The sequence below is a fragment of the Heterodontus francisci genome, chromosome 37, assembly GCF_036365525.1.
Source record: "Heterodontus francisci isolate sHetFra1 chromosome 37, sHetFra1.hap1, whole genome shotgun sequence".
NCBI classification, from domain to species: Eukaryota; Metazoa; Chordata; class Chondrichthyes; order Heterodontiformes; family Heterodontidae; genus Heterodontus; species Heterodontus francisci.
The window spans coordinates 22,958,646-22,979,584 of record NC_090407.1 but is presented as its reverse complement, the minus strand read 5'-3'; the positions used below and the strand labels follow the sequence as shown (position 1 = coordinate 22,979,584).

Genomic DNA, 20,939 nt, shown 5'->3' with positions numbered 1-20,939 from the left:
TGGAGTCACAGAAAGGTGGTGTGTATAAAATATTTCAACTTAATCATTGTGGCTGGTTAGGGTGGAGACCTGTTCCATATCTTGGTTGCAGTGAAATAGCTATCTGAGATGTGCATTGTTCCTCCGTGCTCAACACCTCCCCGCAGACGTTGTCTTATCACTTTTAAGGACAGTTTTGCCTGTTGAAAATCAATTAAGAATTCAGGATTTCAGAATCCAATCCAAACTCTTTCTCAAAACAGGACAGGCTGCACAGGTAAGAGAGCCTTTCTAAACTGCCAGAGATCATAGCTGCAGCATACTGCTGGAATACTGAGGATAACAGACAAAACAATAAAGATAGATTTGACACATTACTTAATATTTGATGCAACTCATTGTTTTTCATTACTAACATTGACCTATAGGGATGCAAGCTTGAGTCAAAAGGTTGGTTTGTATGTGGAGCAAGGACACGCAACAGAAAATTGGCACCGCCCAACTATAACCGCAGTCTTATTTAATAAAATGGACTGTTTGAGGATGTTATAGTGTACTAAAAAAATGGTGGGTAGTTCTCTGGAGTAGATGACTGGGAGGTCAAACAGGGAGCAGAAAGCAAAAACAACTTGCATTTGTGTAGTGCCCCGTCACAAGGCACTTTGGAGAGGCATGGTGGAAAACTATGGCTGCAATTGTGTTTGAAGAGTCCTTGAACTCTATAATGAAATCTTAAACCACAAGGCCAATGCTCAGTAGTAACTTCAGTAGTCATCCCAACCTGAGGTTGTACTATACAATTAAACATAATCATTTTCTATTACAAGCAATCTGAAGTGCTGTATGTTCCACCTAAGGCTGTTACTGGTGCCATTTTTGGGTTGGAAGATGCTGTGGATTTAACCTGTCAAGTGGGCTAACTGCCTTTGAAGTTTGATGTGATTTCAAAGTCTCACATGATGTGTTAATGGTATTTGACATCATTTATGAAGCAACGTCAATTTCTATTTGTGAAGCCAAGGTCAAAGTTCATGGCAGAACAGTGCCAAGGCTAAAAAGTAGGGGAGAAGATATGTCGAAAAGTAACGGTTGACTCGTCTTAAGCTTGGATGTGAAAGGCCTGTAGATTGTAGGAGGGGGAATTATGGATGAATTTAAGGCATTCCAGACTGTTGAGGTTCTGGAAAAGAATGAGTTAAGAACAGAATAACATGTGAAGCTTAATTTCAGCACATTGAACAGCAACAGATGAACTGTGCAGGTCAACACATTTGGTGTTTTGGAGGAATGGAAGATAAAGTTCCGATGAGTAATCAACACTGTAGAATCGAGGAGAGACCAGAAAGATTTTGATAAAGTATCTAAGTGTGTCATGTGATATCAAAAGAGCGTTGAATGCAAAGAGTGAGTTATTCGTAACCTGTAGGCTTGCAAATGTGACAGTAACATACTTGTATTGTATAAATTCACATTATTAGTTAATCAGGGACTGGAATGCATACCAAGTGTTTAATATTGTGCTTGCATGTTAATGAAGCCCAGTCATGTATTTAAGTTCTAGCATTTGGGAGTGAGATTGGACAAGTGGGTTGAGTGGATTTGCAGAGAACTCCAGATGCTGCTGGCTGTCAACAAAATGGGTTCAAATCCAAGTGGAGTTTGGGTACTGGCTTTCCTAATACTCTGATTCACTACAAAGCATTGTTACTATAAATTTCAACTATGTAAGTGGAGGCAGAGAATTATTCAGTTGCCCAGCATGAAACTGAACCATTCATATAGGAAGGTCCCAGACTTGATTCCTGCTCCATACTGGTTGCAGTCAGCTGGGCTGTTGTAGGGCATGAGAATTGGCATCAGCAATCCTTGACTAGGGAGGGATATATTAGCTGGGCTCTTGAGGAGAAAACTGGGCTTGGTTGTGTAGGCCCTCCCAAATGACTCGATAGAAGTGGCTCATCCGCAGTCAGTCAGCCTCACACATGACGAATGGCCATGGATGGGTGCTGGCGAGTGGCCAGTATTGGTGGAACCTTATCATAGCAAGAGTCAAAAAGTCAAGAGAAGAGAGGAGAAACTTGTGGTGAGAGTGAAAATAAAAAAGGCCAATAACTGACTTGGTAACATCATTCCATGTGCATTGGTTCATTTCACCCCGCAAGCAAATGCATAAAGGCAGCTAGTTTGTACGGAGGCCTCGCCCACTGATGGGAAACCTCACCTCTCTGGTGAGAAACCTCCCCCATCACAGGTTACCTCCGTCACTGGTGAGCAGCCTCACGCACTGGAGATTTAAAATATGTTTTGCTTGGAGTGATTATTGCGATCTTTAGGTCCATATTTTGCAGATAGCTCACCCTCACACTGACACTGCTCCCTCCTGGCCCTGCGATTGGCAGGAACTTGTAATGTGGATGGGCACCAACAGAGGTAAACGAGCATGTGAGCCAGGATCTCAGTCTTGGGCTTGACCTTCAGGATGCCTCAAGCCTTCAGCTGTCACGCTCCTAAGCTCTGGAACTTCCTCCCTAAACCTCTCTGCCTCTCTCTCCTCCTTTAGGGCACTTGTTAAAATCTACCTCTTTGACCAAACATTTGGTCCTACTCTGGCTCGGTGTTAATTTTTCTCTATTAATGCTCATGTAAAGCACTTTGGAACATTTTCTCTGTTAAAGGTGCTATATAAATGCACGATGTTGTTATAGATGAGATTTTTTAACAAGCAAGGTACTTTAATGAGCACCCTTAAGACAGGACTTTTATGTGTGATTGCTGTAGCTTTACAAGCAAGGTTTTATATATGCAGATGTTTATTTAAAAATTGATTGCAGGCGTTGTGTAAACTTGGTGCTATGTTGTCAATGATGTTGGAATTAAAGACTAACTTAATGAAATATGTATTTTCAAAACAAGTGTATATAAGTGTGTGCTATGTGTTGGACACCTCAGCTCAAAATGTCAGTTTGTGAAAACCAAATCATTACAAATTGCCAAGTTCAATTCATTTATCTTTGCTAAACTGTTCCGAGTTCTATTGGTAGTAGATCTAACTGAATGGAATCTGGGTTCATGCAACCCAAGTGTCTGCAGTTGGCAAACGGAGAGTTGGATCTTGGTGACCTTTGCCCTAACAGACAGGTCAGACCGCTAGGCTTATCTTCAGAGATCTGCTTCTCTACCAAGCAAGTACAATTTACACGGTGACCTCTGATCTAATCAGCATTTTGTGGCATTTGTGACTTTGCAGCATGTTAGCTATCTTGTCACTCAGGTATCTAGAATATGGATAAAGCCACAGGAAATAGTCCTCAGTATTTTTGCAGCTGGTGCATTGTAGGCTACCTTGTGCTGTAGCTTGATCCAGTGGCCCTTCAGAAATAAGTAACTTCACAAGACTCTTAATATGGAACCAAGAATGGATGCATCTGTAACTTGAAAAAAAAGGGTACAGGTTTTCAGAGAAGCTTTATGAATTAAATGCACTCTTTTACTAGTGTTTTGGATTTCCACTGATATAAGACACAGAATTTTCCTAATGGTATTTGTAGCATTCCCCCATCCCCTGCTTCCCATTCACTTTGAAAATGTGGAACCTGAACATTCATTCAATCCAATTCGAAGCCTCTGGAGCACTTCAGATAAATGGGGTGTATAAGGAGATCCAGTGACAGAGCTGAAAGTATCTCAGACTATGCTCTGCTGGTTTGGATTTATGCTGACCCATTCAAAATTGGGTGCAGTTCCATTTTGGGTGTTCATTCAATTCATTCTCGGGCTGTGGACATTAGTGGCAAATCTGCATCCCTGGTTTCCCTGAGGGCATTCAGTCAACCATGCTGTTTGGGACTGGAGTCACATGTAGGCCAGACTTGGTAGGACTGACAGGTTCTTTCTCAAACAACATTAGTGAACCAGTTTATTTTATGTGGTGCCAGCCACAAATTACCAGATTTCATTAATTATATTAATTTCCCAAGGAGGGATTTGAAACTCAGGACCCTTCTGAGTGCTAGTCCTGTACCAAAACCACTAGGCTAGAGCATTGTCAATCTTTTTATTAAAAAAACAATGACAGTATGTGTTTTTACATGCACAACCATTTTTTAAAAGTCGACACCTGATTGGTTGTCAGTCACTAAAGGGGAATAACCATTCAGTAGTTGATGTTGTTTTTTGTTTTGTGAACTGTAGTATAATGATGAGCAGCCGGTTCTGTGAAAGTTTCCTGGCCACATGTTTATTTGACATTACAGTTTAATGGATACACAGCTGTCTTTCATGGTATCATACATATGGGGGTAATTTGGTGGGTAAGCATTTGCTTTTATGATGGGTGTGTGAGTTTGTATCCATTTTCCTCAATACTTTTTTTAAAAGACCGCCGGAAAACCTCAAATCTGTCCAATGTTGGGAAACGCTTTCTTGCTTCAGCAGCTGTGAAACTCAGTGCGATGTTTTTGAACACACTGACCAACCACAAAGCTGCTGTGCTGAGTGCTCCCACTCAGTGCAACTGTCAGACAGAGGGGGAACAGAGAGAGAGGCGAAAACAGAGAGCGGGGTGGGCGGGGACAGAGAGAGGGGGACAGAGGCGGGGAACAGCAAGGACGACACTGAGAGGGGGGATCAACACAGAGAGGTGGGAACACATGGAGAGAGAGAGACAGAGCGAGAGATCAAGATCACTCCTGACAACTGCATATCTATCCAGAATACATCACTACATCAAGTGTTCGGGCAGAGATTGACTACTTATGCAAGCAAAAACAAGACCAGGTATGTCACTAAATCAGTTTTCAATATAGTGACGAGAAAGTAGGTCAATAAATTAGTCTTCTCATTTAAAGCTTCTTCACACAAATGCACGTTTGTTGTTGTTTTTATTAGCAAGATAAATTTTTAATGCCTTTATCTTTCAAAATTTGCTCATCAGCCCCCTCGGGCCGAGCAAAAATTGTAATGCGGCCCTCTGCCCAAAAAAGTTGGACAACCCTGCGTTACAAGGTTAGTGTCCAGCTCGTTGAGAATGTACCAGGGAGACATGACTACCTTTACTTGGGTTCTAAATCTGTGCAATATCTATTTCTGAAAAAGGTAATGAAAAAAATGCCTGTTTCTCAAATAAAATACAACTTTGGTCATCCATATATTATTATATTAATATTTATCCCAGTGTGTGATACTCTTTCATACAGACAAGAAGGTCCCAGGTTCAGTGCCTGGTCTGTGTTGGGTTAGAGGATCATAGAATTACAGAGCATAGAAAGAGGCCATTTGGCCTATCGTGCATGTGCTGGCTCTGTGAAAGAGTTTTGCAATTAGTCCCACTTGCCTGCTCTTTCCCTAATGCCCTGCATTTTTTTCTTTTCAAGTATATATCCAATTTCCTTTTAAAAGTTATTATTGAATCTTCCTCCACCACTCTTTCAGACAGTGCATAACAGGTCCGAACAACTCGCTGCATAAAAAAACTCTCCTCAACTCATTGGCGTAGCGGTAACGTCACTGAACTAGTAATCCAGAGGCCCAAGCCAATAAACTGGGGACTAGGGTACAATTCCCACCACAGCAGCTGGTGGAATTTAAACCCAATTAATTAATAAATTCAATTAATTAAAAAAAAATCTGGAATTGAAAACTAGTCTCAGGAATAGTGCCATGAAACTATCATCGATTGTTGTAAAAACCCATCTGGTTCGCTAATGTCCTTTAGGGAAGGAAATCTGCCGTCCTTACCTGGTCTGGCCTACATGCAACTCCAGACCCACAGCAAAGTTGTTGACTCTTAACTGCCCTCTGAAATAGCTTAGCAAGCCATTCAGTTGTCAAGGGCAATTAGGGATGGGCAACAAATGCTGGCCTTGCCAGCGATGCCCACATCCCATGAAAGAATATTAAAAAAAAGTCCGCTCCAGTTCTGATCTCCGACCAGGCAGTAGTTGGGGCGCTACAATTGGCCTCAGTTGCCTTGGGTAAAGAGGGAAAACAAATCATCCAGTGTTCCTGCTCCTTATCAATACCCAGTGTTAGCAAGTTCATGTGTATGGCTGTCGGGTGAGGACAGGAGCAGACTAGGCTAGTTCCACTGATAATAGCCTGCTGGCACTCACTCATAAAGGGAGGACCCTCGGAAAAGGTGTTGAAGGGCTGCTGACACTGTGCAACTGTGCACCAGAAGCATTAAACTGACGTGGCAGGGATTTTGCAAACTAGGAACAATCATGCATAATTGTTGGAATGTTTGTGCCAGAACACACACATAACTGCAATAAAGAATTCAGGAGAAACGTCTTTACCCAGAGAGTGGTGAGAATGTGGAACTTGCTACCACATGGAGCAGTTGAGGCAATTAGCAGAGATCTATTTCAGGGCATTCGATAAGTACATGAGGGAGAAAGGGATAGAAGAATATGCTGATAGGGTTAGGCGAAGAAGGGTGGGAGGAGGCTCGTGTGGAGCATAAACACTGACATCGATCAGATGGGCCGAATGGCCTGTTTCTGTTCTGTAAAACCAAGGTGGCAAATGGCAGCTCCAAATCTGCATGGGCTGCAATCCTGGTGGTGCCCTCCAGCCCTGACCCCACCAGATTTTACCAGGCCAGTGGGAGATTACTCACTAGGATGTGGCACTACCTTGCCTATGCCAACAGAAACATGTGGTTGGACTTTACCAAGGCCACGACGACGGGCTCCATGGCAGAGGGGGCCGGAAGATATTTCTGGCAGCGATCCGCCACGGAGTCAGACACTGGGAGGGCCCGGCCTGATCCTCCCAGTGGTGACGAGGCTCCGTGGCAGCACCCTCGCCGCTGGCGACGGGACCTGGATTTAAATATTTAAATTATTGACGTGCAGAAATTTCAATCTACTTACTTAAATCTTCCGCGCCCTCCGCAATCTTCAGCACAGCGGCCAGCACTCCTGCGCCTTCCATTCCAGATCCAGGGAAAGCCACGTAATACTGGTGAGGAGGGGTGGGAGTTAAGATTTTCAGTGCGGGAGGGGGAAGACAGGGTCAAATAAACCTAATGGGTGCAGGGGCTGGTGGGAAGGGGTGAACTTTAAACTTTGTGCAGTTTCGGTGGGTGGGGGGAGGGGAAGGTCAGATTTAAACGGTAAGTGCTTTGGGGGGGGGCGAAAGGGTAAATAGTTAATGTAATTGTTATTGGAGGGATGGGAAGGGGGCATTAGAAATTTATTTGATAACATTTTGGGGGGGGGATGTAGCTTAAAAAATTTAAATATGCCACCAGGGGCTGGCTGCCCTTTAAAAATGGCGCCATCGGCTGCCCACAGGCGGCTGATGTCATTGCCGGACATGGACAGCCCGCCCCCTCCACGTGATTGGGGGATGGGGAGGGCGGTGCCCCAGCTATTTAAATGAGCTGCCGCGTGGGAGATTGTGGCGGCATTTCAGCGTGTGGCTCGTGCGTGCGGACTGCCGTTTTTTTGAGCTCGCCACCAAGATTGGTGGCGGGCTCTTAAAATCCAGCCCTTGATCATTTTCCCACCCCTTAGAGGTGGATGATGATGGTGGGTGGGGGGACGTGGTTACCCAAGTCTTTCTCTCCCAATTCCCCCCCCACCACCCCGATCCCCCTGACCCCAAGCAAAGCTGCCACTGCATGAATATTTTTTTTTAAAAAAGAAAATTATTTCCTTTTCGGGTCGTGGCCTGGACCCCGCTCGTGTAACTGAGTCTCTGCCATTTCCCCAGGATTCTGCCAGAGTTAATGTGGATGTTTTTCAAATACTGTCGACCCCTAATTTGGTTTTCAGTACTTAGTCTGCAATCAACATCAATCGTTTGAACACTGGTTCCAGTTCTGTGCGGTAAGAGCAGGAAATGTCTCAATGTATCGTCATGTGGCATGTATTAGGGGAAAACAACACAAATGCTGATTTATTTAACTTTCATTCAGCTACGTATCGGACATTCCAGTTTTCTTGTTTGTAATTACACCGCTAAAATGTGGCCCATAATCAAGGTCTAATGTAAAGCCAAGAAGACTTGGAAATGTCTGCTACTCAACATTCAAACATACTTTTACAGATATTTAGACAGATAATGGAGAGAGGTACTGAGAGAGCATTAGAGATTACTGAGACTTTTAAAATTTCCCTCATTCTCTAGTCTAAAGGCAGAGAGCTAAGGGAATACCTAAATTGCATTTACATTACTACACAGTCGGACATGTCTCTGTGTCTGGCTTTCACCCCAGCCTCAACACTGAGGTCAAAGTCACCAATGACATCCTTTGTGGCTGTGACCATGGCACTGTTATCTCCCCTGCACTTCCTCAACCTCTCTGTGGATCCTCCTCTTCCTCCACCTCCACAGCACAGCCCTATCCTGGTTCCACTCCGTCCTGTCTGGACACAGCCAGCACAATTTTTCCTCCTGTTCCTGCACAGTCACCTGTTGTGTGCAATTGGCTTCCACGGTTATGTTGACAACACCCCCTAGCTCTACCTCTTCATCTCACTCAGCCCCATGACCACTCCTGTGTTGCTGGATTGCTTGTTCAACATCAAATTGCGGTTGAGCCAAGACTTTTCAGAACTAAAGACTACAGCTGAGGAGGCTGGCAAGAAGGTCACTGGAGAAGTTGTGTTTAGAGGTAACAAAGGGGCTTCACTTCCTGTGAGATGAAGTCAGGGAAGAGGTAAGCAATGTTGCTTAGGTCAAAGTTACAAACATAAATACTACGTTGGTAAGTATAGCAGAAATACAGCACCTTTAAGTATAGTATAAGTCCTACACTATGAAGTACTACACTATTAAAATATAAATACTGTGCCATTAATTCTAACTACCACATTGTTAAAGATAAGTACTACTTTGTTAAATCTAAGGTGTACACTTGAAGTAAATATTAACCATTTAAGTATCACCCTCAAATAAATCCAACATTGTTGATACAAATCCTACATATTTAAGCGTAGGCATAATCTAATAATCTTCTGGTACAGATCTACACCCCTAAGGACAAACTGGTCTCCAGTGTTTTGTGCTATATTGATAGCATAGTGTTCACTTTATACTGCTATAAAGCTCTCAACACCAAACCTGAAATTGAAACACCATTGAGTTTTACATGGAATTAAGTTACACCAGGCTAAATTGCATATTTAGCTACAGTTATTTCTGGCACTTCGAAGCATTTAAAAGAAGGTATGTGAATTTGCAATGAACCTCGTGCGTGGACAGTTGCTAGTTACTGTCGGCCCTGACTTTAACTTAATTCAACGGGAGATTGGGAGAATCTCTCACTCTTTGCAGCTCACAAACAGATAACTCCTTTCCCTCACTTTTCCAGTAATGTAGCTTTTGAAAAATCAGCTCGATTTATTGATAGTAATGGGGTCTCCTATTGAGAAATAAATGCAAGTCTTCCTTTCTTTGCTTTAAGGCTGTGAAAAGTTCTTGAACTTTTGGCAAAGAGTACAGGTGGAGCTCCAGAAAGGGGTTAATTGTGACCTTTGTATTCCTGGCACAGTATTGAGCCCATCTTCTTAGATACAAGAACTATGAATGCTCCCCAGTTAGCATAATTCACTTTTCCAATTGTCTGAGATTTTCCAAGACTTTCTAACATCATTTCAATCATCTGACACACCAAATAATTGAGATTCCTCAAACCCAGGGGAGATTTCAGAGTTCGCAGAAGATCTCTCATTTCAAGTAGGAGCTGTGATCATTGCGAACAGTATCAGAGTTACTCCAGTCCAGTCTGCTTACGCGTAATTATTTCCCAAGGATGTGGAGCCTAAGTGTCAATCAAAGCTAGAATCTGAAGTCAAAAGCTAGTGGATTGGGAACCTTACACCACGAGAGCTATCAGACTGTCCTTAAATTATTTAAAAAGATGGGATTCATTTTTTTTTTGTAATTATGTGGTTGCAGTTTAAACATTCAAGTATCAAATCTTCTCAACAGTTAGGTACAAGGGAAAATTTTATATATGATCATTGTTACCTTTCTATGTGTCTTAATGGTTGTAACTGTAGAAGGAAACAGGGGGAAAACTATGCAGAGAAATCGGAAGCATTTTTCACTCCAGTTAATGTTATTTGGGACTAGTCCTCCCACTCCAAATTACCAGAGGGTGGACAGGAATTGGTTATTGCCTTAGAGAATTTGGGCCCAGCTTTGTGCATTACAAAATGTCACGCTCAGCTGTTTACGACCCTGATGGCAGTGCTTCGCAGCGCAGAGAACAGGAGCATTGCATGTGCAGCACGTTAAGCAGTGGCCATGCAGAAACCCAGTGTAACAAACAGTTCCAGTGAAGCAGAGTGATCAGATTACAGCACTGAGGGGGGGAAAAAAGGGAAATTAAGATGCAGAATGCCATTCATCTCCTGTGGAGTTGAAAACAGACAGTAAAACCAGCCATGTGCTCAATACCTCACTCCCACCTCCAACACCAATCACTCCACCACTACTCCACCTGAAGGAGCCCTGAGAGTAACTGAACTGAATGAACTCTGAATGTCTGCCATTGGCCACTCTGCAGACATTATTCCTTTTATCTCAATTCGACATTGAGTAAATACATACCCAGCAACTAGTCTTTCCTTCCAAAAGCTTTATTGAAGCCAGTCCAACATATGAAATCATCTTTATCTCATTGATCTGGTGTTAATATGGTGTTGATCAGTCAGATCTAGCCCAATTATTCTGTACTCAAAACATCTGTCTAACATTATATCAAGTAATAGTTATTCAGAACCAAACCGTAAAATATATTACACCTAACGACACTACTAAACACAGCACCCAAACACAACTGTGGCATGCAGGAAACAAAACTACTTTTGGTTACTTTATAAAACTTTTCTACTCGCTGGCTGTTTTTGCCTCCCTGCCTCTTAACATTGCCTACCTGAGTGAACAGCCGGGCAGCTTGCTCCCTGGTTACTGGGATGTGTGTGCAATAACAGGGAGAGGCAGAAACCCTCAACTCATTTAAAAGGTACCCAGACCGGCACCTGAAGTGCTGTAACCTGCAAGGCTACAGACCAGGTGCTGGAAGGTGGGATTAGAATGGGCGGCTAGTTTTTTCAGCCGGCACAGACACGATGGGCTGAATGGCCTCTTTCTGTGCCATTACTTTTCTATGGTTCTAACCCATTTGATCTACTCTGTCACTTTGTAAAGCAGTACTTGACCTCTGCCTAACCTTCCTTGAGAGCCAGGTCGAGCCTGGAGTGTACAGTGTGGGATCTTGGAGGGGTCCAAACCCTATGTTGTACCATCTGTGTCAGAAAGCACTGGTACACCATGCAAATTTAGCAGCTGGATCCTTTTTTTGTGACTGGTTTGGTTGAGTTTGATTTTAATAAAATCTAAAACATTATATTTCATAACTGCATCAGCGTTATGTTCAAAGTCCAATTGACATTGTTGATAAAAAAAAATTACAGTAAAATCCATTTGAAGAAGTATCCCTAAAGCCTAACTTCCTGGCACGGAACTACTGGAATAACATTTCTGTTGTCTAATTAGTATCTGCTTAAAGTAAAAATGTGAATGAGAATCTTATTTTTTTTCATTAATGAACAGTGACACTAATTTCATGTATCAATGGAAGCGGATGCTTTCTGCTGAAAAATGCTTTAGTCGCTATCTGGACACGGATTGATTATTTTAATTATACTTTTTAAAAAGCATTCATTCCAGTTCAGCCACTAAAAATCGTTTGAGGATCAAAATCCTCAATTTTTTTTTCAAGTGCAGCTCCTTTGTGGATGAAATCTCAGACTATTCTGTGGCTCCACGTCAATAATAAATGAGTTTCAGTCAGGTCCGAATCATTTCTGGGAGTGAACATTAATATGTGGTATTACTTGCTCGATCATATCGTCGGTTAGTAAAACTCAATTGGCTCTTTCCTGATGAAATTTCTAATACAGCAACTTTTTTTTTACTGGTAATAAACCTTTTCCTACAGAAGGATTGTTGGCTAACAATAAAACTGAACTCCACTGGAAAGGAACACTGCACGTCTGGGGATGACTGAAGGTAGCACTAGACTTCATAAATTGGCTGAACTTTTGTTTATACTGGATGGAAAATTGGATGAACTTCAGACAGATTTGGATGAATTAGAATGCTGGTTGTGTTTTTTTAATCATAACTCTTTTGCATTGTATTAAGTGTTTCCACATGTTTATCTCAGCATTGGTAGCATGTTACTGCCACTGGATTGTACTGCAGTTACCAAAATGGCTGACTAAGCATTTAGGCCTATCTCGAAGGCACTCATTATAAGTCAAAATGATTGCCCTAACCTTACATAGTTTGTTGGTGAGGCCACGTTAGGAACAAAGGACCTTGATGCATTAGAGATAATCAGAGCAACAAGGATGATTCAGGGCTCTTGAGGTTTGCCAGTACAAATAACTTCCTTATTTGAGTTTTAGTTGACCGAACTTTGTGTAAAATCCCCTCATTGCAATTTAGAGACAGCACAAATCAAATAGCATATCCTGAATGTGGACATTCATTGGTCTCCATTCTGCTCCAACTGTATCATATCCTCCATGGACAGAGTTGGGCCTTACCGCTGCTGAACATGTTTCTTTAATGTGCATTGCTCCCTGGATACGTTGGTTTCCTCAGGTGAATTGACCAAATCTGGGAAAAGTGGAAATAAATCCTGACTTTCATTCAAGTTGGAATTTCAAATTTGTAAGGTGAATACTTTCACACTGTAACGACAGAGGTCACATTGAAAAAAACCGGTTCTCTTTTTTTCTAAAAAAAAATGCAGTGCTTTCTGAAGGCACTCACTACTTCACTAAAACCGCAAGATCAAGTGGGGTAAAGCTGAAAAAGTGCACTTTCCACACCCCCTGACAGCACTTAAAATCTGTGCAAATTGTTATTCAGCCATTATAAAGTGTTCTAAATAAATGATGAACTTTTAAGAAAGCACTCTATAAATGTGGCTCGTGATTGCTCAAGAAAGGTTGGGCTGCTGATTGGTTCCTCCCAGGAGAAGATTAACTCTCAGTCTGTACAAATCAGTTGACCAGGGAGAATGCAGCTTGAGGCATGACTAAGTGCTTTGATGATGTCTTCTCCTTGTGTCAGTCAAGGCTTAGTGGGTAGTGCTCTCACCTCTGAGGCAGAAGGTTGTGGATCCGAGACCCACTCCAGCAACCTGAACACAGAAATCCATGTTGACAGTCCAGTGCAGTACTGAAGGAGTGCTGCACTGTCAGAGGCACTGTCTTTCAGATAAGACGTTAAACCGAGGCCGCGTCTGGCCTTTCAAGTGGAGATAAAAGATCCCATGACACTATTTTGAAGGAGAGCAGGGGAGTTATCCCTGGTGTCCCGGCCAATACTTAGCCCTAAATCAACATCATAAAAACACATTATCTGGTCATTATCACATTGCTGTGTGCAAATTGGCTGCCGCGCTTCCTGCATTACAACAGGGACTACACTTCGGCTGTGGAGTACTTTGGCACATCCTGAGGTCATGGAAGTTGCTATATAAAGGCAAATATTTTTCTTCCAGATTCAGAACTGCTAATGCCGAGCTCATTGAACTTCTGCAGTTTAACCTAATTACAGCCTCAGTGAAAGTAATGATAGTCTTGCTCAGTTTAGGTAAATAAGCCCGCCTCTAACATCTGCCCTGATAAATGGATAGGAGTTGTGTGTGGTTAGTGTGGTTAATGTCAGCGTGAGAGTTTCAGTGATGAAGTGTGTCATCGTTTTCCCTATTTCTAGAGACTTCTCCAGAGTACAAACTTCTTTTTCTCATCAAGTCTTGGAGCATATGCTTATGACCCAGGTGCTAAAGACACTGGGAGATTCAGTCAGACAGAGCAGGAAAAGGCCCCAGCCTCGATTGCTGGTCTTCACTGAAGCCACTGATCTCAGGCATGGTGTATTAGGTCTCGCCACCCCTATGTGTGGGAGGGGGAAAGAAATTATTAAGTGTTCCCAGTCCCGCTCACTGTCCGCTGACCCAAGCTGCAAAGTGTTAATGTCGGCTGAGGACGTGGCCGGGTTCAGCTGGGATTTTCCCCACAGCTGCTGGCATTCCTAGTTTAAGAAGGCTCCTGGGGTGAGGTAGAGGAAGGCGGCTTCTGTGAGTGGATCTATAATCCACTCAGGAGTGGAAAGGATAAATAAAGCGGCTACAAATGTTGAGGTGAAGCTATGCCACCATGTCACCACATGGTTTTCTTAATTCCCCAAATTCTGTACCTCACCAGATAGGACAGGAGAAATGCTGTTGTAATGACATAAGTTTCCCAGGAAGGCAGCAGTAAGCCTAACTTAATCTTACTCACCTACTCGTGCAGGAATATTCAATTCATTATCTGTACTGAGGTCAACAAATGTAGTGGCTTGAATCTGGCGTCATTCCCAATCTGTATAGTTTAGTTCTCTACTGAAGTGTATTTACCAACTGAACTATTAATGAGAATTTATGAAAGCCATATCGATCTACAGTTAGTTTTCTGAAAGAGAGGACATGAGTGTGTGCGCTCGAGTGTGTACAATTATTTAGCTACACTTAAAAGAACAAGCGCCTGGAAACAAACACTACAACAACAACACCTTGTATTTATATTGCGCCTTTAACATAATAAAACATCCCAAGCTGCTTCACAGGAGCGTTATAAGGCACCATTTGGCACCGAGCCACATAAGGCAATATCAGGGCAGATGAAGGAGGAAAGGGAGGCAGAGAGGTTTAGGGAGGGAATTCCAGAGCTTAGGGCCTTTGCAGCTGAAGGCAGGGCCCACCATTGGTGGAGCAGTTAAAATCGGGGATGCTCAAGAGGCCAGAATTAGATGAGCACAGATATCTCAGAGGGTTGAGGTGGAGTTAGGGAGGGGCAAGGTCATGGAGGGATTTGAAAACGAGGATGAGAATTTTAAATAAAAACAAGAAATGCTGGAACCACTCAGCAGGTCTGGCAGCATCTGTGGAAAGAGAAGCAGAGTTAACGTTTCGGGTCAGTTGACCCTTCATCGGAACTGACAAATATTAGAAAAGTCACAGGTTATAAGCAAGTGAGGTGGGGGTGGGGCAAGAGATAACAAAGGAGGTCCAGATTGGACCAGGCCACATAGCTGACCAAAAGGTCACGGAGCAAAGGCAAACAATGTGTTAATGGTGTGTTGAAAGACAAAGCATTAGTACAGATTAGGTGTAAATACACTGAATATTGAACAGCAGCAAGTGCAAACCTGAAAAAAAACAGTGGGTAAGCAAACTGAACAAACAAAGATGAAATGAAATAAATGCAAAAAAAAATTGTAAAAAATGTAAAAAAGAATGTTTAAAAAAAAAAGGAAGAAAAAATAACTAAAAATGAAAGTAAAATGGGGGGCTGTCATGCTCTGAAATTATTGAACTCAATGTTCAGTCCAGCAGGCTGTAGTGTGCCTAATCGGTAAATGAGATGCTGTTCCTCGAGCTTGCGTTGATGTTCACTGGAACACTGCAGCAATTCCAGGACAGAGATGTGAGCAGGGGGGAGTGTTGAAATGGCAAGCAACCGGAAGCTCAGAGTCCTGCTTGCGGACTGAGCGGAGATGTTCCGCAAAACGGTCACCCAGTCTGCGCTTAGTCTCCCCAATGTAGAGGAGACCACACTGTGAGCAGCGAATACAGTATACTACATTGAAAGAAGTACAAGTAAATCGCTGCTTCACCTGAAAGGAGTGTTTGGGGCCTGGGATAGTGAGGAGAGAGGAGGTAAATGGGCAGGTATTTACACCTCCTGCGATTGCAGGGGAAGGTGCCCTGGGACGGGGACGAGGTGGTGGGGGTAATGGAGGAGTGGACCAGGGTGTCGTGGAGGGAACGATCCCTTCGGAATGCTGACAGGGGAAGGGAGGGGAAGATGCGACTGGTAGTGGCATCACGCTGGAGGTGGCAGAAATGACGGAGGATGATCCTTTGGATATGGAGGCTGGTGGGGTGAAAAATGAGGACAAGGGGAATCCTGTCACGGTTCTGGGAGGGAGGGGAAGGGGTGAGGGTAGAGGTGCGGGGAATGGGTCGGACATGGTTGAGGGCCCTGTCAACCACAGTGGGGGGAAATCGTCGGTTGAGGAAAAAGGAGGTCATATCAGAAGCACCGTCATGGAAGGTAGCATCATCAGAGCAGATGCGTCGGAGACGGAGAAACTGGGAGAATGGAATGGAGTCCTTACAGGAGGTAGGGTGTGAAGAAGTGTAGTCGAGATAGCTGTGGGAGTCGGTGGGCTTATAATGGATATTAGTAGACAACCTATCCCCAGAGATGGAGACAGAGAAGTCGAGGAAGGGAAGGGAAGTGTCAGAGATGGACCATGTAAAGGTGAGAGAAGGGTGGAAATTGGAAGCAAAGTTGATAAAGTTTTCCAGTTCGGGGCGGGAGCAGGAAACGGCACCGATACAGTCATCAATGTACCGGAAAAAGAGTTGGGGGAGGGGGCCTGAGTAGGACTGGAACAAAGAATGCTTGACATATCCCACAAAAAGACAGGCATAACTAGGACCCATGTGGGTACCCATAGCGACACCTTTTACTTGAAGGAAGTGCATGGAGTTGAAGGAGAAGTCGTTCAATGTGAGAACAAGTTCAGCCAGGCGGAGGAGGGTAGTGGTGGATGGGGACTGGTTGGGCCTCTGTTCCAGGAAGAAGCGGAGAGCCCTCAAACCATCCTGGTGGGGGATGGAGGTGTAGAGAGATTGGCCGTCCATAGTGAAGAGGAGGTGGTTGGGACCAGGAAACTAGAAATTGTCAAAATGACGTAGGGCGTCAGAAGAGTCACGGATGTAGGTGGGAAGAGACTGGACCAGCGGAGAAAAGATAGAGTCTAGATAGGAAGAAATAAGTTCAGTGGGGCAGGAGCAGGCTGACACAATGGGTCTGCCGGGACAGTCCCGTTTGTGGATTTTGGGAAGGAGGTAGAAGCGGGCTGTCCGGGGTTGTGGGACTATGAGGTTGGAAGCTGTAGAGGGAAGATCTCCAGAGGCGATGAGGTCAGTGACAGTCCTTTGGACGGTGGCTTGATGTTCTGTGGTGGGGTCATGGTCCAGAGGGAGGTAGGAAGAAGTGTCCGTGAGTTGGTGTTGAGCTTCTGCAAGGTAGAGGTCGGTACGCCATATGACAACAGCACCAGCCTTGTCTGCAGGTTTGATGACCATGTCGGGGTTAGACCTGAGAGAACGGAGTGCCTCAAGTTCAGAGGGGGACAGGTTAGAGTGAGTGAGGGGGGGCAGAGAAATTGAGACGACCAATGTCTCGCCGACAGTTTTCAATGAAGAGATCAAGAGCGGGTAAGAGGCCAGGGGGAGGGGTCCAGGTAGAGGGAGAATGCTGGAGGCGGGTGAATGGGTCTGCTGGTCGGGGGGAGGACTCCTGGTCAAAGAAGTGAGCCCGGAGGCGGAGGCGACGGAAAAAGAGCTCAATGTCATGCCGAGCGCGAAATTCATTGAGATGGGGGCGTAAGGGGATCTTTTTTTGCATTTATTTCATTTCATCTTTGTTTGTTCAGTTTGCTTACCCACTGTTTTTTTTCAGGTTTGCACTTGCTGCTGTTCAATATTCAGTGTATTTACACCTAATCTGTACTAATGCTTTGTCTTTCAACACACCATTAACATATTGTTTGCCTTTGCTCCGTGACCTTTTGGTCAGCTATGTGGCCTGGTCCAATCTAGACCTCCTTTGTTATCTCTTGCCCCACCCCCACCTCACTTGCTTATAACCTGTGACTTTTCTAATATTTGTCAGTTCCGATGAAGGGTCACTGACCTGAAACGTTAACTCTGCTTTTCTTTCCACAGATGCTGCCAGACCTGCTGAGTGATTCCAGCATTTCTTGTTTTTATTTCAGATTTCCAACATCCGCAGTATTTTGCTTTTATATGAGAATTTTAAAATTGAGTCGTTGCTTAACAGTGAGCCAGGGCAGGTCAGTGAGCACAGGGGGTGATGGGTGAACAGGACTAGGTACGAGTTAGGACATGGGCAGCAGAGTTTTGGATGACCATACATTTACTGAGGGTGGAATGTGGAAGGCCCAGAGGTGTCTGCTTAATAGACAGCCGCAGCATACAGAAATGGAACAATAGAAGAAGTCGTTCCTCTTCCTTTGATGTCTAAGAAATAAAGACTGCAGTGCTGGAGTTCCGGGCTTTGTTTTTTTGCAAACAGCTGCATTTGTCTCTTGGCTCTGCTCACTGTTTTGTTTACATTTGCATGTCTCCGTGTGATATAATTAGAATTCTGTGGTTTTGCCATCATCAGATGGGTCTGTTGTGTGCTGCTAGTCAAGATTTCAAGCCTGCAGTGCTTTATAATCAAATGCTGGTTTGCTTTCAATCCCAATTTGAAGTAGCATTTCATTACAATTTTATGTAAGAAGTAATGGAACATTTTCTCAGAAAGCTGCACTCGTAAAATTCTGGATCAATTAAGCCTTGAATATCAGCTATAGGTAAAAGTAGAACAAATCACAATCGCAATGTCGTCGCCATAGAAATGATAGCCATGCTGAGAGCAATTAACCACTTGCATGATCTGATATCTGAATAATGGGCAGTCTAATTGCCAGTAAGTGCGGCTTTTAAACACCAATCAAAAGTAATGCTGATTAGCTACAATTCCCTTTTGTTTTTACTGTTTTTGCCCTGCTTTTTTTTAAACCTAATTCTATATACGAACTGTGAAAACAATGGCTGAATTTGGCATCAGCTCCTCCCCTCTCCTCTACTATCGGCCCTGACTCATGCTAGAGTACAGTTTCACAGATGACAGTGGCATTCAGTACTTTCCCCCAAATGACTGTTGTTTCTGTCTGAGCGAAATAGTGAATGTTGACAAACTGTTCAGTAATGGGGGAACCACAGTCGCACTCAGTCCTGTCCCCCACTGACTCCCACATGCACTTTCCAGCAGGGGCATTTTTGAATGAGCTATCTACTTGTTTCTAGTTCTGTGCCTTTTCCCCACACCACAGAACCTTCTTATTGCTCCTTCCATTTCTGTACATTTTATTTTATTTTTTATTTAGAGATACAGCACTGAAACAGGCCCTTCGGCCCACCGAGTCTGTGCCGACCATCAACCACCCATTTATACTAATCCTACATTAATCCCATTACCCTCTCACATCCTATTTCAATACACCACACCAATCCTTGGCATTCCCATACCTCCTGTTCCCTCCTCTTCTCTTAGCCTACTCTCAATCTTAACTTCCTTACTTTAAACGTGCCTCTGAGTCAGAAGGTTGTGGGTTCACGAATACAGATTATCTAGTCATTACTTCATTGCTGTTTGTGGGAGCTTGCTGTACGTAAGTTGGTGGCCGCATTCCCTACATTGTAACAGTGACTGCACTTCAAAAATACTTCATTTGCTGTAAAGTGGTTTGGGGCGTCCTGATGGGATGAAAGATGCTATATAAATGCAAGTCTCTCTCTATCTGCTTGTGCTGTAGTTCAATTTTATACCATCTGTTTCTTCATCTTCAAATGAATCCCCCCAACCCCCACCCTTACCTGGCCATACTAGTTTAAATGCCTCCGCCACTCTTCTCCTTACTCTCTCTCCCAGCCTATGGGTGACAGCACCATTCAGGTAAAGGTTAATCCCATTTGTACAACCTCCCCTGTCTCAAAACTCACTCCCAAAACATTTACAGCTATGGTCGTATAGTAGTTGGGTAGTATGAGACAAGTAAGCTAGAGATTGAGAGTTGAAACCCTCCATAGAGAGTTGAGATTATGTTCAATAAATCTGATACTTTGTGGGCTAATTTCTTTTTCTCCCTTGCCGAGGCCATTAGTAACTCCCCCACAGCTTACAATCAACAAGCTCAGCACATATTTTGGGCTTTTCTGCTCTGTATTTATTCGTGCATTTGCCAACTAAATGATTCTGGGGAGTTGGAAGCCCCCATCCTTATCACCAGTGGGAGATGTCATTCCATTGCAACCTCCACTTGCTACACAGAATAATTTCATCACAATTAATTCATGGATATTCCGTCCATCCAGTTGTCGTCAGGATTAGCCAGTAAAAAAAAAAAGGAAATATTTTGCTTCCTGAGAGAGTGTTCTGAACCTTGAATACTGGAATAGAATAATGTCGATCAGGACCTTGACCGATTCTGAAGAGGATTTATTTTTCTCCCCAGCTGTTAGGAGGGTTTTGATGGCTTTTATCTCTTGATTATCGGGTGTAGCCATGGCCTAACCTCTCCCTATCTCTGTCAGCCTCACAACTCTCCGCAATCTCTGTGGTGCTCCAATTCTGGCCTCTTGTACACCCTTGATTTTTATCACACTGTCATTGGTGGCCGTGCCTTCAGCTGCCTAGGCCCTAGGCTCTGGAATTCCCTCCCTAAACCTGTTCGACTCACTCTCTCTCTCCTCCTTTAATGCGCTACTTAAAACTTTCCTTTTTGACTAAGTTTGGTCACCCGTCCTAATATCTCCTTACGTGGCTCGGTCAAATTTTGTTTCTCAACAGTTGTTTGATGTGCCTTGGGATGTTTCACTGTGTTAAACCTGTTATATAAATGAAAGTTGTTGTTAAGCTGCTGTTATTTAACCTCTGTGACTGGGAGTGTAATTCAGTTCAAACAAATAACGATTAAGGTCCTAAATGAAACAACTCCGGGCACTCTCAAACCCCTTTCTTGTGAGCTCGAAACCGCTCATCATTTCACACGAATCAATAGTTTAATTTCGAGACACCAGAGGTATGGTAAGTGTAAAGTTCACGGTGCTGCAGTAGGAACTTTATTAAAGTTGTTGTTAAAGATTGTTGGGCCGGAGAAGCCTGGAATTTCACTGGTCTACGAAGGTGTCCATTCAACAACACTTGCATCTAAGCTCGAAGTGAAAAAAAAATCACAAATCCACACAGGAGTATAACTCAAATAAAAAGGGAATGTCATCAGTTATTTTCTTGTGT

General features: G+C 43.6%; 1 protein-coding gene across 4 annotated transcripts in view; it reads left to right on the top strand.

The window, feature by feature from the left end:
- acap3a (ArfGAP with coiled-coil, ankyrin repeat and PH domains 3a) overlaps positions 1-20,939 on the top strand; it is a 338,239-nt gene that overhangs the window by 169,153 nt on the left and 148,147 nt on the right. Inside the window, exons 1-2 of one of the 4 annotated variants that reach the window (XM_068017297.1) lie at positions 7,402-7,814; positions 11,939-12,009. The exons of 2 other annotated variants lie outside the window; for them this stretch is intronic. The gene's annotated coding sequence lies outside the window, so the exon portion shown is untranslated. Of the gene's footprint in view, positions 1-7,401; positions 7,815-11,938; positions 12,010-20,939 lie in introns of those variants that run through there. One more of the 4 variants, XM_068017296.1, reaches the window with a different exon arrangement.